Source organism: Protopterus annectens, chromosome 9.part0 (genome assembly GCF_019279795.1).
Source record: "Protopterus annectens isolate FY-2018-M chromosome 9.part0, PAN1.0, whole genome shotgun sequence".
Taxonomy (NCBI): Eukaryota; Metazoa; Chordata; order Ceratodontiformes; family Protopteridae; genus Protopterus; species Protopterus annectens.
Genome location: NC_056743.1, coordinates 408813729 through 408832116, shown reverse-complemented (window position 1 = coordinate 408832116; position 18388 = coordinate 408813729).

The window sequence follows — 18388 nt, the reverse complement described above, 5'->3', positions numbered from 1 at the left end:
ATCTGAGACTGTATTCTCACTAGACTTTCTTATTAAATTCTCTGTACTACTCTTTTTCAATATGCTCCATATTCGGTTCACACCCAAAGTAATAGCACTGTTATTCCTGGACGACCATTTGACACATTCACTTTCTACTTTACAACTGTCCCCGGGATTCATATAAACAAAAAATTCCGTGTAGGAACAGTGTAGCTGCTCCTGCACAGAATATGTCTGCAGAGCGATTCAGGAAAGAGCCGATCTGACATGCACGAGCCTGCCGACACTGTTTCCGAATGGAAAGCTGTGGAGAATGCTAATTACCTCATTTGCTGGTGAAAACCATGCAAATGAGGTAAAATAGCAATTCAGGAAGCAGGTATGTAACTGTGCAGGAACAGTGTAAGGTGCAGGAATGTATTCGGCTACTAGCTAGCCGAAAGCGTTTTTGCAAAAATGAAAATGGAGCCATGACAGCTCCAATAAAAAATAGAAGTCCCTTTTGTCAGGCCTCAACCCTACAAGCTCTGTGTGTATATGTATATGTATATCTATCTATCTATATATATATATATATATATATATATATATATATATATATAGGGTTGTGGTTGGGTGGGAGTGTGTGTGTGAACAGTATCCTGTCTGTGGGGGGGGGGGTTGTGTTTGCATGAGAACCATAACCATTGTGTGGCGGGGTTTGCTACTTTTTGCTGTTGCCCACCCAGTACATGTCCCAGCGTCCACATTACAAAGTCTACCGTTGTCAGCCACCATAGAGGGGACCTGTACACACTCTGCTGCCCTGTAAGCATCGTTCCATGGGCAATAACTGTGTGACAGTATGGAATAGATTACAGGATAGGCAGCCCATCTAATCCTTCGATATCACTCCCCAGTCAGGAAGCATACAAAAATACACTCAGGTATGCAGTAACCCCTACATCAGTAGGTGGCCTGCAAACTGGATCACAGATAGAATCCACAGTGTGAAAGTAGTGGACTCCATGCCAGACTGCTAAAGTGTCACAAGTGGAGTCCCACAGGCTGTGGACCTGGGTGCCCTCATGTTTTGGATCCACACCTCTAAGGACCAGCCCAATACAAAGGTGCCCTGGCTGACAATGTTTGCAAATGACTACAAGGTGTGTGCTATTATCACCCATCCACGTTAGGTTGGCATCCTTCACAAAGGCCTCACAGAGACCGATTACTGTTGTCAGAACCCTGGTCATAGGTCTACTATCTGAGGTCCACTGTTCACATCAACTGTAGTGTTATCTGTAGGCACTCTGCAGTCATATAAGCCCCATGCAACATTATGGAATAGTATGGTATGACTAACAAGATAGGTTGGTCTGCTAGTGTCATTACTGGCAAGTGTGTGTGTGTGTGTGTGTGTGTGTGTGCGCATTGGTGTGTATAGCAGTGGTTGATTGTGTAGACGTGTACGTGACTCTATTATGAGTACTTTAACAGCCAGTACACCCACCATTACCATACCTCACAAGGCCACATGATGTTATACACCTTACAGGTACCTTGTAACAGTCCTCACACTATTAGTCCTGTGCCACCTGCAATAACTGCATAGTAGTGTGGTAACACAACTTGATGGGTTGGGGTTCCAAACACAACACTGGCAACTGTGATCCTGTGTGTGTGTGTGTGTGTGTGTGTGTGTGTGTGTGTGTGTGTGTGTGTGTGTGTGTGTGTGAACGGTATTCTCTGTGTGTTTGGTCGACACAATATAGCCTTGGGTTGAGGGCATTAGCAATCTGAGCTGTGTTCCACCCACAACACTTACCATTGTCCACTCTACATGAGCTGATGTCAACCACCATAGACTTGTATACAAACCCTCAGCCCTACAAGCTGTGAGGCACATGCAAGAAGTGTTACACAGACCTGGGAAATGTGTGCAGATACAACTGTACCCTGGCTATGACATGGTTGATGTGTTACAGCACTACCATATTCCTTGTTGATGATGTCTGCAGGGCCACATCCTGCTGACACACAGACATCTGGAACACAAACAGAATACAGCATGTGAGTACACATTCACTTAGTGTTACTAACACCAATATTGCATCATGGCTGAAAAGGTACACACACTCTGATGTGTACCCATGGCAAATGCCAAATGACTGCACCTTACACAGCATTAAATATCTACACTTTACTAAAGTAGCCTGTGCATGTTCCCCCCTGGATCGATGGTATGGATGACAGGGATTTGGCAAAGGTATCATCATATGCACAGGGTGTTGTGTGGGTTTACCAGAAGCCTAGGCTGGGACATACAGTTGACATCGTGTGTGTGTTTGGGGGGTGTTCAATGAATGGGCTATGCATGGGTGGTGTGTGTGGGTGTGTGGAGGTGACTTCTCTGATGGTGATGTGTGAGTGTTTGTATGCACACAGTCGTGGCATGTGGGTCCCCTACACAAGGGGATGTTGGACAGCTGTGGTCCGTACATGGCAGAGTGTACAGTTCACTGTCTCCGGCCACGGACATGGGAACTGGGCCTGCCAGAGGTATCGGCACTACCAGGGCCGAGTCAAGATGCAGTACTACTCCCTGATGGTGACTGCTGGCTGCTGGATCTGCATCCCTGTTGGGATTGTCCAGGACCACATGGCCATGGCCTGTTGCATTGTGGTGTGGACAGCAGACTCCCTGCAGTATTGCTGGTGGTACTGCCAATATGGGAACATGATGCATGGCCACGTAGACCCTCAGCTGATCGTGCTGCTGCCCTTTGTTCACATGGCTGCTGGCCATCCCCTGCCAAACACTCAAACACAGATATTCCACGGTCAAGGAGTGCCAAGGTCTTCCCCCAATGTCTATGAATGACCTCAGTTGCCTCATGGATGGCTGCAGTGAGTTCACATTTATTGCCACTGACACCAGGGAGGTGCTCATCCATGACCCTGTGTATATGTCTGGTGTTACGCTCATTACGTGCCTGTGCATCCATGATGGCCATAAACATGCATCTGGTGACTGCTGCTGTGGCACTAGCAACAGGGGCATGATGGGTTGCAGTCCTCCTCTGGGCACAGGACCTCACCACCACTCAGGCCATTGCTAGTGCCTGCACCCTCACTTGCCAGTCACCACACTAGCCTGTTCCATGCCACCACCCGCCACTGTCCATTATCTGTGGCCACTGGTGGCAGGGTATGTGTGGCCATTGTGACTTTGTGCGGGGATGGGGTTGACAGTGGGATGCCAGCTGATGGCACAGATTCAGCCCCTGACAAACCCACCTGTGCCTTAGTGGGATCATCATCATAGTCAGAGTCTGCAGAGACACTGACATCAGAACCAGTGTGGGAGGGACCATGGCCACCATGTCCACCTGTGAGGGGAAGACAACATATGTAAATTACCACCTGTACTATAATGTTTGCCATTTCACACACACACACACACACACACACACGTACGTGAGGTGCCTCAGTGGCATTACACACACCTCACGTTAGCCAACTGTGGACATTTACAACACAGTCAGACAACATACACACTCAAGACAGACCACCAGCATCATGCAGCACAGCCCTTTCCATGTACTGTAACTGATAATGTACACCTCTGGGATATGTGAATGGTCTTAGTAGGTGATGGCCTTTCACCTAGCACACACTGCACCCATGTAAACATTATTGATGTTCCCCTGTATAGCACTGTGGCAACTCCTACAGAACATACCTCCACACTGTACAGAGGTCTGCTGAATGTCTACAAGTGTGGCTCCCATGTTTCATCTCTTCCTGATAACTCCTGTGTTTGTCTGATGCATTAGTAGGATGACCTTTGGATTGGTGCCACTAATTAATGTCAACATATGCAGTGCCGACTGCATAACCTGCAGTACATGTATGTTAAAACAAAGCCAATTACACAAACTACCCAAGCTTACAGTGGATATAGTAAGTGTACACACCCGTTAACATTCCAGGAAGTTGTGAAATACCACATGAGACCTCAGAAATCAGGTCACAACATTGCCGCATTTCATATGACATATAACTTGTACAATCCAACTTCTACAATACACATCAGTTACGTGTAACATATGGTACATGACATAGGTATAATAGGCTGGTTGCATGAGTGTGCACACCCTTAAAGTAGTACTCTGTTAAGGCACCTTTTGATCTCATGACAGCAGTCAGTCCTCCTGGGCAGGTATCTGTCGGCATGGCACATTTGACTTGCCAATGTTAGCACACTCTCCCTTGCAAAACACCTCCAACTGTCAGATTGCAGGGCATCTCCTGTGCACTGCCCTGTTCGGTTGCCATGCATTATATCTACTGGATGTAGGTGTGGCCTCTGGCTGGGCCAGTGCAGAACTTTGCATGTGTTTTGCTGAAGCCTTCTTTTGTTGATTTGGATGTATGGTTTGTGCCATTGTTTTGTGAAAGGTGGACTTCCCCTCCATCCATAGCTATGTGGCAGACACCAGAAGGACTGGGGCTTTAAGGGACCAGTGTTTGGAACCATTTATAATCCCTTCCAACTTGGCTACAGCCCCTGTTCCAGCATGTGAACAGCTACCCCAAAGTAGGACACTTCCATCACCATGCCTTACCGTGGGGTTGGTGTATTTGTGGTGATGCGCAGTGGTGTTATTGCACCAAACACACCTGTCAGAATTGTGGGCAAGGAGTTCAAGCATTTTCCCACATGCTGTTCGGAGACATGATGTATTGTTTTCAAACCTTATCCAGGGCTGGATATTGTTTGTTGTGAGGTACTGCTGCCATCTTTCAACCCTGTAGTAAAGGCAAGCCGTATGGAGAACACGTAAGATTGTCACATGTAGTACACACCCAGTACTTGCTGGAGATTCCTTCTACTCCCTCACTGTTACTGTAAGGCTCCTGGCAGGCTCCCTGGACAGTTTCGTTCATGTACTATCATAGAATTTTGGGGGATGTCGACCCCTTTCCAATGTTACTGTAGCCCCATACCTTCACCACATTTGGACGACTGTCTGCCCTGTGTTCCATTGTATATGCAATGCTGTGGAAGTGTTTGGGTCCCCTTCTTCAGGCTGATTATCTCAGAAATGTGATCCCTTAGCAGCTTCATCAATTCCATGTGAACCATGACTGTTGCTGTAGCAGGCAACTGTGAGTATGTGTTGGGATAATCCTGGTAGGACAGCTGACCATTAGTATTGCAGTTAATCAAAGATTCCTCATACATGATGGCAGGTGTGTACCCAATAGGATGTACTGCTGTAGTCATATCGAAAGCTGCGTCAGCAGAGAATAAGCTTCAGCCTCTGCACACATATGCATCTAGGTTGTTGTACAATTATCATGTATCATACGTGTTACCAAAACATATGTGTGTGCTTTACAATTGAATTGTACAGGTTATAGGTCACATGACAAGCTGGCTGGAGTTTGAAATTGTCTATTGTGTTCTCTTCTTGTATATCACATATACCTGGCATTCTAACAGGTGTGTACACCATGTAAATGCACTGTATAACACCGATTTATACAATATGACCATAGTTTTGCCTCTTTGTCCACTCATTTTGCAGTCTTTGTCCAGATGTCCTGCAATTATAGGCTGTGAGGTATGCTACAGATATGTGACATCTCCTGCAAATAGGCCCATGTGATGATCACTGTGATGCAAATCAGTAAACAATGCCATAAGTGGACATGCAGATATTGGCAAATGCCAGAGTGTAATACCTGTGTGCATGGTCACATGCATGACCTTAACATGCCTGGGGTACTGGTGAGCCACAACAGGGAAAACCCATACTGACCGGCTTCAGGCTGCTGTCCCATGTGCAGACCAGAGGGACCTATGTAGTTGTGGGGGAGAAGTATTGTCAGCAGATTCACATTTGGCATTGGTACAAGATGAATGTTACATTTCTGCACAGGTACAGTACATACTATGATATAATGAATATGCAACTGAAAATGAAATAGATCTCTGATGTAAAATTCAGGGTAAAGGACACAGCACCAGTCAACATTGGGAAACAATTTGAGTTTTTATGACTGTAAATGGCCAAAAGGAGTACAACAGTTGAAATAAGACAGTAGTATCAAGTGCCCTTGTCTCTGACCATTCAGAGACTTTAACTCCCATAACCATTTTGACCATTTACAGTCATAATGAATGTACTCATTTATGATTGTTGACTGCTGCTGTGTCCTGTACCCTGATGTTTACTTCAACACTATGATATTACACATTCTGCAGTCCTTCACCATACATGTGCACTTTTGTGCATTACTAAACACCACCCACTAATCCATTTTGCACTGACATATGCATCTAGAGACTCTATAGAAGACAGTTTGTCTACTTCATTACATTGATGTGCACTTTGTCCTTACCTGGATGCTCCTTACCTGTTGTCTGGGTGCCACCCACCTCCACGACTGCAGTATCCAGTGGAAGATGTTGTGTGGGAGCTACCCCAAGGTTGACAAGGTGCTCCTCTGTTGCCATGAGCGGGGCCTGTGTTGCCCCCCCACCAGTAGCAGTATGGTCCCTCACTATGGCAGCAGCCCACTGCCGGGCATGATGTATCAGCTCAGTTGCTCTATGCCTAACCTAATAGTAGGTGTGTCCATGGTGTCCCAAGATGTTAACTCTGTGGACAAGATCTTCCCACAGGGCAGTCCATTCCTACAGATTTTGGCCGCTACGCCCAAACGGGGCCCTACGCTCCAAAAGGGCCTTACTGAGATGGACACCTGGTGTCAAAGTCATGGCCTCAAGCTAAATGCCAAAAAATGCATAGTCATCCCATTTGGGAAAAACAAAACACTCATGAATTACCACCTAGGTGGCAGCCCCCTTAATACAGAAGAGGTAATAAGAGATCTGGGGACCCAGGTAGATAGTAATCTCTCCTTTGACAATCATATTGCCAAAGTAGTTAGGAAATGCTTCTATGCAGCCCATCTAATTACTAAAGGGTTCGCATCTAGAAATAAAGAGGTTATAGTGCCCCTCTACTTATCACTCATCAGACCCATCATAGAGTACAATGCCCCGTTTGGGATGTACCTCACAAGACACTTCTAACAGCTAGAAAGACCACAAAAGTACCTCACCAAGAGAATTACTGGTCTCAAACATATGTCCTATGCAGCCCGACTGGAAAAACTCCAGCTGTACTCAGTGGCATATTGCTTAGTCAGATGTGATCTCTGCTTGACTTACAAAGCCATGTCCAACTCAGAATTGATGGACATGCTCCATCTAAAGAAATCCAAGTCACTGCGAGCCACTCACTCTAGTGAGCTAAACCTCACCACAACAATAAATAGAACATGCTGGAGGGATTGATTCCTTTCTCAGAGACTCCCCATGCTTTGGAACAAAATTCCTAACTACATTAGGCAGAGCCCCTCACTAACACTCTTCAAGAGAAACCTTGACGAGTGGATGGGTAACCGAAAATACACCCCTGGGGTCACTTCATTGGCTCTTCTTGACAGATGCTCAGTTAATCAATGGGGCAGCGAAAGCTGACACACTCTGGCTAGGCTTATAAATGCCCTCAGGCAGATAGCCTAGTACCTACCTATGAACCTATGAACAGCAGCCAATAGTGGTTGATCACTGCATTTGTGATTGGCACATTTTCTTCAGCACTGAACACTGGCTGACGCTGCATGCCACCTGGAAAATGAAACAGGGAAACACATCGGAGGATCTTAGACATTGCACAGAGTACTTTACAGAGCCAACACAAGATTATTCCCTGTCATTAGCCAACACTGACATACACATCATATATTTACTTGCATACAGTGTGTAATGGAGTTGGAAGCATATGCCTGTGTTCATGTAGGATGCAGACAGGGATGTTATCAGACCCAATGGGACCTGCTTTTGTTATATTTGATTAGGCAGTTTGCTCCTGATCCATGATGATGAGGGTGTGTGTGTGTGTGTGTGTGTGTGTGTGTGTGTGTGTGTGTGTGTGTGTGTGTGTGTACCTAGCAGAACTATATGAGTATGCACTCTACTCCCGGTCCTTACGTGTCATGTCCCCCCCAATGAGGCCCAGTACATTGCATAAATCACCTTTAATCATTCACGTTTGTGTAGAGGGATGACAGCGGCCATGTTCCTTTCAGATGGGATGTCAGTGGTGCTCGGGCTTTACTTGCATACAGTGTGTAATGGAGTTGGAAGCATATGCCTGGGTTCATGTAGGATGCAGACAGGGATGTTATCAGACCCAATGGGACCTGCTTTTGTTATCTTTGATTAGGCAGTTTGCACCTGATCCATAATGATGAGGGGATGTGTGTGTGTTGTGTTTGTGTGCGTGCTGTGCATATCCACCTTTACTGTTGGTGAGCCATGGGGGTGTTGTTTGCCCTACACCTGTCTGCAGCAGGTTGGCTATAGCTGTGGTGTCACAATGCAGAGACAAAATAGCACTCACAACAAGCTCCGTGCACACAAGAAAATAAGTAATACCAAGTCCAAAAAGTCAAAACTGTTGCACGGAGAAGCAGGAATCTTGAAAAGCAATGTCCGTGTATACTCAAAACGGCTGCCTGCTATGGCACACCATCAACTGCTGTTTAAATTCAAAAGTCAGTTACAAAAAGTCACAACTTGCTATTCAGCACTGTCAGGTACTTCCAATTGCATCAGTCAACTCCACCGAACAATAACTTGTAAACACACAAATACAATAATCCATGCGTTCAGCGAAGTGAAAGTAAAAGAAATGGTTTATTTAACATCCGGCAAGCGCTTTCAACAAGGTCTTCTTCAGGCCGTTATACAATTTTTCAAAAACCTTCACATACATTTATAGAGGATGTGACATAAACAGTCTGATGTCATATCCTGTGCAATTTAAAAGCTGTTAAACATGAAAACATTCTCCTAACCATTCAAACACTGTAACATTTAAACACATAACATTCTTGGTGGGAATAGCAAATATAACTACTGTTTGCAAAACCATCAAAAATTTTTTGCAGCCCTATAACTGTTACGAATAAAATACATTAAAACTTTAAAATTACAAAACATTCTCCTAAACATTTAAACGCTATGGAATTAAAATACCTAACCTTTCGTTAGGTATAACATCTTACATACGACATTTCCACGTGCGTTGACTAATGCCACAAATTACAATATTATTCGCACGATCATCATCAATTGCAGCTCTGTGACTATTCACACTGAAATACCTTAAAATACTAAACATTCTTCTAAACATTCAGGCGCTGTGGAAATGGTGCACCTAACATTCCGTTAGGTGTAACAGATTGTAATATTTCCAAGCGTCTAACTCTTGTTACTTAAATCACATATAAAAAAAAAAAAAAAAAAAAAAACCTACGTGTGTAGATAAAATCTCACTCACAGAAACTACAGTGAGAGAATCCTAGTTCAATAGCTCTCAACAGTGGCAAGCTCTACATCCAAAGTTGCATACACACGTATATCCAAATTGCTGGTTGCTGCTTCAACTTACGGCAATCGGAAAACTATGACGAAAGCGGAGCCAATATTCCTATTTTAACTTAATGTAGACGATCGCTTTAGCTATTGTGAGGGGCATATCTAAAATGAACACTTCACACAGTTCAGCTAAAGTGGCGAAAAGTTTTAGATATAATTATAAATTATAAATAAATCTACAAGCAGTATGCGTGATCTAACTAGATATCTAAATAGCTTAGTATGCACTGAACTTATAAGGCAGAAGTTCAAGTTGAAATAAACATCCATACCCACACGATTGCACTGCTGTTTTATTGCACATTAGGGTTAGCAGTGTTATTTAGTATTTTGTAGTTATTGCCTCGTCATAGGAAAAGCATGTTTATTATTATATCACTTATGTTCGAAGCACCTGATGGGGTACAACTCTACTAATAAAGGCGCAAAGTGTCCAAGCTTATTGCTCCTTTCTATATTTAATATTTAAAAATTTTTTATTTAAAAATTTTAAAAAACTGCAAAGGCAATAATCTATCCTAAAATATAAAGTGCAATTTAAAGGGGTATCTGTGACATTTATTACCAAGGGTATATATATATATATATATATATATATATATATATATATATATATATATATAAAACTACAATACTAGTTATCGAATTTTGTATGTGTTCCATATGGCATATGTAAGTATATTAAGAATTATAGGACTTTACATTGTAGATACTTGATAATATCAGTTAGTTAAAACCTGCTGTTAAAAAACAAGAGACAGAATTGTATCCTGTAATATAAGGTGCTATCAAGGAGGTATCAGGGAATTAGTCATGTGCAATGTAACTGTAATATATGAAGCTTACATTAATAGTGTAGAAGAAATGAAAGTGAAAATAGGTGGGTGGTGAAATATCGGAAGTGTGGAAACTAATGATAGTATGTGGAACAGCTGGTGAGAGGTCAGTCATACCAGACAAAAGGGTAGAGGGGAGGGGGTAAGGCGAGTGGGGGAAGGGAAGGTATGGGGTAGAAAAGGGTGGGGGGAAGGGTTGGTTGGAATGGGTAGGGAGTGCAAGGAATGGTGAATGATCCTTTCTCAAGTGGTATCAGAAAACTAGGGAAGCAAGCGAGCACAGAGGCTGAGTCGTAATAGGGTGTATTAGACTGTGTGTTGGAATATAACTGGAAAACTAGATTCAGCGAATAGGTTTGCCTTTAAGTATAGGCTTGATTGATATCCTGTCATTCAGGCCGGGGCTCCTATCAGCCCTCAATCTAATGATCCATTTCACCTCTGTCTGTTCTGTTTTATTGTACACATCCCCTCTTCTATTACCAGGTTTGTTCAAGTCTATTACTTGAAACACAAAACTATGTTCCTTCGAGGTGTTCGAAACATGTTTGGCCAGTGCATTGGATAAACATAGCATCTTAATTTTATAGACATGCTCCCTAATTCTCTCTTTTAGTTTTCTATCTGTTTTTCCTACGTAAAATGCAGGACAATATACGCAGGTGGCCAAATATATAACATGTTCAGAATCACATGTAGCTGGTGATGTAAATGTGAATTCTTGTTTAGTAGTTGGGTGCGTAAAGGCATTGGATTCTTTGATATACCTACATTGGTTGCATTTATGACATTTCTTAGTTGTGTTAATGTTATCACCACTAGGTGCTGCTCTATCTATCCTATTTGGGCCACATAACATCTTATGAAGGTTCATTTTATTTTTATATGTAAATTTAGGGGTATCACCTAACACCTTAGAAATGGTTGCATCTGTCAAAAGGATATCCCAATGTTTCTTATAAATGTACTTAATGCTATTTACATCTTGAGTAAAATGTATGGGAATCCAAATACAATAATTACTATTATCAGGGAAATATCCAGGGCTCGATGTGTCAGCATGTTGCACAGCAAAATACGGATGTGCTCTACCTTCCCTTAGACTGTCTATCCCTCTAAAGTTTTCTTCAATTTCATCTTCTGCATACGACCTATCTAAGAATTTAGTCCGTAAGTCGTCTAACTCACCCAGAAATCCTGGATAATTAAAGTTCAACCTGGATGCTCTCATCACGTGGCTCCTCATAATATTACTAAATATATGACCTGGATGCATACTACTGCGATGGAGTAAGGTGTTTCTATAACATTTTTTCCTGTACACCCCTGTATTCAGGGAACCATCAGGAAGCTTCTCTATGTACACATCTAAGTAGGGTATAACTTCTTTCGATTTAGTCATAGAAAATTTTAGAAATTTAGTAGCCGTGTTCATTTCAAATTCCAAAATATTTAGTTCCTCCTCTGTACCACCCCAAATCAGAAAGAGGTCATCGACAAATCCGGTGTAACAGAGAGCATATTTCCTAAATCTATCAAACTGAAAAAGTGATTCATCCTCCCAATCAGCCATAATTAAGTTGGCGTAGCTATTGGCACAGGAAGTGCCCATAGCTACGCCATCCTTTTGTATATAAGTTTGACCATTAAAAATGAAGATGTTATTCATTAATACTATTTCCATTAAGTTACATGTCACCTCAATTCTACCTTCAGAATGGGGGTGTTGTTTGCCCTACACCTGTCTGCAGCAGGTTGGCTATAGCTATGGTGTGTTTGTATGTGTTGTGATTGATCAACGTTCTGAGTCCATACAACTATGTTAGGAGGTCATATAGCTGTCTGTAGTAGGCATGGACACAAGGTCATAACACTGTTGAACATATGTCCAATTTCAACCTGGTAATCATGCTTATTCTACTAACCATGTCAGTGTCAGGGAAGTGCAACAACCAGTAGCTGTAGAAATCTAACTCTGTTGGATGCACAGAAAATAAGATTGCACACATGTACAGCTCATCTACCTGACATTTTGCATCCCATGTCTGTTGTTATGAGGCAGCCAAGTACGCCTGCTCGTACGTACATGTGCAAGTGTAATACCTGATATATATTTCTGCTCTATGTCAGTATGGCACACTGTATTTACACTCTTGCTGCTCAGTCATTCCTGCCAACCTGTTAAAGCAGAACATCTGGAGGACCCCACACATACATGGGGGGCAGTGGGCCAAGATTAGTGACACTTACCTAACATTGCTGTAACACACAAGTCATTTAATAGCACAGTAGCCTTTTCATTCACATACATACCCTGGAGCATGTCTGATGCGCATATGGCAGGAAGACAGGATAAAAGCAAGGAGTGTGGCATTGAGGGTAGGAACTGTTACTGTTGGCAGTATGACTGGTATGGGGACAGAGCTAGATGATGTGATGAACAAAGGTAGGTTGATATATTGCATGTGCAAGAGAGCAGATGGAAGGGTGGTAAAGCTGGGTGTATCATAGTTGGGTCCAAATAGTTCTATCATGGTGTGGATGGGATTGGGAATGGTGTAGGGGTTATCCTGAAGGTGAAGCAGGCCAAGAGTGTTTTTGGATGTGAAAAGAGTGTTGGATGGAGTGATGTTTATGACGCTGGAAATAAATGGTGTAATGATCACTGTTGTTAGTGCATATGCTCCGCTAGTTGCCTGTGCAATGGATGAGACAGAAAACATTGGCGTGAGTTTGATGAAGTGGTGATGACTGTACCCAAGGGTGAGAGAGTGGTGATTGGAGCAGATTTTAATGGGCATGTTGGTGAAGGGAACAGAGGGGATGCAGAAGTGATGGTAAGGTCTGGTGTTAAGCAAAGGAATGCAGAAGATGAGCTGGAGGTAGAGTTTGCAAAGGAAGATGGACATGGCTTTCACAAGACAGGGGAGCATAGGGTGACATACAAGAGTTGAGAGAGATGCACACAGGTGTATTATCTCCTATGCAGGAGGGCCTGTTTGAAGGAGATTGGAGACTGTAAAGTGGTCACAGGGAAAGTGTAGTTAGGCAGCATAGGATGGTGGTCTGAAGGATGACAGTGACATTGGTAATCAAGAAGAGGAGGAGTGTGATGGCAGTACCAAGGATAAAATGGTGGGAACTGCATAGGGAGATTGTGAGGCTGAGTTCAGGGAAGGGTTAAGACAGTCAGTGGGTGGCAGTGAAGGGTTACCGATTATCTGGGTAACTACAGCAGAGATAGCAAGGGAGACAACTAGAAAGGTGCTTTGTGTGACATCTGGACAGGGGAAGGAGGACAAGAAGACCTGGTGGTGGAATGAGGACATACAAGGGAGTACACAGAGAAAGAGGTTGGCAAATAAGTGGGATTGTCAGAGTGATGAAGAAATTAGACAGGAGTATAAGGTGATGAGATGCATGGCAGAGAGAGAGGTGGTGCAAGCTAAGGATGAGGCACATGAAGGGCTGTATGAAAGGTCGGGCACTGTGGATGGTGAGTAGAACCTGTACCAATTGGCTAGACAGAGGGACCAAGGTAGGAAGGATGTGCAGCACATAAGATTGATAAAGTATGATAAGGGAAATGTGCTCACAAGTGAGGGGAGTGTGTTAAGCAGATGGGAAGAGTACTCTGAAGGGCTGTTGAATGTAGAGAATGAGTGAAAGGGAAGGTTGGATGATTTGGGTATGGTGAATCTGGAGGTGCTGCAGATTAACAAGGAGGAAGTAAGGATAGCAGTGAAGAGGATTGAGACTGGAAAGGCGGCTGTTCCGGATGACATACCTGTGGAAGCATGGAGGTGTGTAGGAGAAGTGGCAGTGGTCTGTTTGACCAGATTGTTTAATGTAATATTGACAACTGAGAGGATGCATGAAGAGTGGAGAGAGTGTTTGGGTACCAGGTATAAGACTGAGGGTGTTGTGCAGAGCTGTAGTAACTTTGGAGGGATAACATTGATCAGTCACAGCATGAAGTAATGGGAAAGAGTAGTGGATGCTAGGTTAAGAAGGGAGGTGAGGTTTACTGATCGGGGTATGGTTTCATGGCAGGAAAGTGCAGTACAGATGCGATGTGTGCTCAGAGACTGTTGATGGGGATGTACAAAGAAGGTCGGACATAGCTGCATTGTGTCTTTGTGGATGTACAGGAAGCATATGACAGGGTGCCTAGAGTGGAGTTGTGGTATTGTATGAGGTGGTCAGGAGTGGCAGAAAAATCTGTAAGGATGCTACAGGATATGTACAAGGGTAGTGTGACAGCAGTGAGTTCTGCAGTGGGACTGACAGGTGCATTTAAGGTGGAGGTGGGATTACATCAGTGATCACCTCAGAGCCCTTTCTTATTTCAGTGGTGATGGACAAGTTGACAGACAAGATCAGACAGGAGTCCCCGTTGACTGTGATGTTTGCAGATGACATTGTGATCTTTAGTGAGAGTGGGGAACAGGTTGAGGAGACCCTGGAGAAGTGGACGTATGCTCTGGAGAGGAGAGGAATGATGGTCAGCAGGACTAAGACAGAATATATGTATGTGAATGGGAGGGAGGATAGAGGAATGCTGAGGATGCAGGGTGTAGAGTTTGCAAAGGTGGATGAGTTTGAATACATGGGATCAACAGTCCACAGTAATGATGAGTGTGGGGGTGAGGTGAAGATGAGAGTACAGGCAGGATGTGGAGGGTGGTGAAGAGTGTCAGGGGTGATTTGTGACAGACTACCATTAAGAGTGAGAGGGAAGGTCTACAAGAGGGCAGTGAGACCAGCTATGTTATATGGGTTGGAGACAGTGGCAGTGACAAAAAGGCAGGAGTCAGAGCTGGGCGTGGAAGAGTTGAAGATGTTGAGAGTTGCAGTGGGTGTGACAAGGGTGGACAGGATTAGGAATATGTATGTTAGAGGGTCAACCCATGTTGGATGGTTTGAGGACAAAGCCAGAGAGTAGTGGGATTATGTTGGTTTGGACATGTGTTGAGGAGGGACGCTAAGTATATTGGGAATAGGATGGTAAGGATGAATCTGCCAGGTAAGAGGAAAAGAGGAAGGCCTATGATGAGGTGTATGGATGTAATGATAGAGGACTTGCAGTTAGTTGGTGTGACAGAGCAAGATGTAGAGGACAGTAAGACATGGGGACAGATGATCCGCTGTGGCAACCCCTAATGGGAACAGCCTAAAGAAAGGGAAGGAGATGTTGTAATGTCAGTCTTTACAGGTTGCCAATGATTTGCCAGACATGACACAACTCTGAATACATGACTACACATATGAGGTACACACATGGTCAGTGTGTACTGGACAGTGGAATGGTATAAACTCAGTATATTACAAGTAGTGCAACACACACAGCTAAAAGAGTATTTCACAATGAAAATACCCTGCATAGGTCCCTCACATTTCTGGGACAAACATGTATACCATAGTTGTACTCACAGTTATCATTATGGATATCTACGACATCCCATTAGCTGGCCTAGCAGTGTCACAGTCAATATTGTTCAACACACACCCCAGTAGTAGGCATATGTGAACCATTTTTCCTGGGGTGACTCATGGCCCTGAGCTGTGATCTATGTGACTGCAGACAGACCCAGATGCTATGGCTATAGGTTCTTATCAGCAATATATCAGTTCAGCAAGTCTTGTTGAGACATATTTGATGGACCTCCTAGTTCCCATTATTAAATACCCCTACTGCATTCCATTACATGCTTACTTGTCTGACATACCTGTTCTTTTTTTTCCAAGTCATCCTATATTCTGTATGATTTTTTTTCTCTCTCTCTGTCCCTGCTGTACGAGGTATACACCTGTTTTGCATAGGTGGCAGCTTGCCTTTTGTAGGTAATGCTCAAGAGCAGCTGATGGCCTGTGCACCATTTGGTGCCCCACACTTACTAATTGCATGCAGAACAGCTGTGGTGGTATTCCTATACCCAATGGCATGGCAACACACTCCTATAATTGAGTAATTCATGTGGGCATTGCCCCTTTATCTTGCCCGTGAGGATGGATTCATGGAGGTGTGTGAACATCATCACAGAGGGTAGTTGGAAATACCTCTTACAATGACAACTGTGGAGAAAGGCCAACAAACTGGTGGAGAATGTTCCAGACATAGGGACAGAATTTAAGTGTTGCTGTTATACAGTTGAATTAATGCTAGTTTAACAGGGTTTATGTGCACATGGCTTTTCTGGGTTATTTTAAGTCTGACAGCGTTATGTGGATGATATAACTCTGAACTGCAGGGCTATCTGCAGAATGGCCAGATTTTGAACTCTCATGTGTGGTGTGTTCCTCAGACATTTTTTGTCTTTGAAAAATCAGTTGCATATTGTGGGGATTGCAGTCAGTAAATGGCATCAGCCATATGTGTTTCATACTTCATATCCCTCAGAAGAGCTGTGTCACAACAAACCCTGTTACACCAGTAACTGTCTGTTTATAACAGCAATATTTCACATATGCCAATGTTTTTAGGCCTCTGTCCCCCAAGTATGTCAGGCTTTGTCCAGATGTCATGCAGTAAAAGGTTGATAGGTAGGGTATATCATTATTTATTGCCTTCATTCCTGATGCTATCCCAGTGATGTATCAGAATGCCAGACATGTTATGTGTAAGAGGCCTCATATGTGAGGACAAAGCCTGGACATTCTGTGGAACTCTGAACATTTGAGAGGTCTGTGTATGTCTGGCAATATTTGACGGACTGTCAGGATTGTGTAGCAGTGTTGTGTGTCAATGTTAGTGTGGTGAGAGGAGTGGGTGTATGTGTTATGGCTCCTTTTCCATCTGACTGTGCATGTTGCTCTAGTGTCTGGTGGTCTGTTGGCTGTAAATGTTTGTAGGGCCAGACTGAGACCTGTACCATACCATGGTTGGGCATCATAATAGTCTGTCAATTTGGCCTGTATATATGTAGGGGTAGTGTGTGAGTGGTAAACATGATGAGATATTTTGGTCCACACAGTTGTTATACTGTACCGTTCATTAGGGCTTACGTTTATGTAACTGTGATTATGATGAAATTGGTTTTGGGTATGCACTTTCACACTGGTGTCTGTTTTTCAGTGCTGTTACATCCCTGTAGTGGCTGGTATATTTCCAATTACATGTTTAACATCCCATAGCAGATTTGGGTTATTGTTGTGTTAGTATGCCTGTAGTTTAGACTGTGTTTGGTGACATGCCGAGCAGCCCAGTGTAGTTTCCGTACTGTGATGTCATGTCCAGATATTCTTCAGATGTACTGTTGCCTGGCCCCCATATGTGTTATATATTTCTGACACATTAGTGTGATGATGTGAAGATGTATATCACTAACTAGTGGGGAGTGATGTGGTTTTGAATAAGGATATTTCACGCAGTATGTGTTACTACAAACAGGAGGGTGTCACTGCATTTACTGTGTAGCCTTATCCACTCCAGTATTTGTGATATGTCCCCAGTGTCATGGGTCCTCCTCCTTGTCTGGCTTGGTCCAGATTTGTTGCACTAAGGTGTTCTGAGCATACCTTCCAACTGGCCAGGTTGTTTGACTGTCCAGGTTTATTGCCCATATTTCTGGTCTGTTGCAAAAGAATCATTATTTTCATTTCTGTGGTAAATCACTGTGATGATGTGGGGATTTCTGTCAGTAAGTGATAACATACATATCAGTTTCAGAACTGACATCATCCTGAACATGTATGCTGACACAAACCCTGCTACTGTAGCAACATTGTACATTTATAACTGCAGGATATACATTGTGTCCCTAGTCTTGGCCCATTGTCCCCCCTATAAATATATATATATATATATATATATATATATATATATATATATATATATATATATATATATATATATATATTCCCTTTTTGATATCTAGACATATAGTTATATTACGTTTTATATATATATATTCTATATGTATTTGTTTCATATGTATAGCTACATATATCTGATGTATACACTTTTCTTATTTATCTATCACCATACACATCTATATCTGTATATACTAAACATGACTGAGTCCACATTGTTTGTTTCCCATTATTCTGTACCTGTACTGAATGA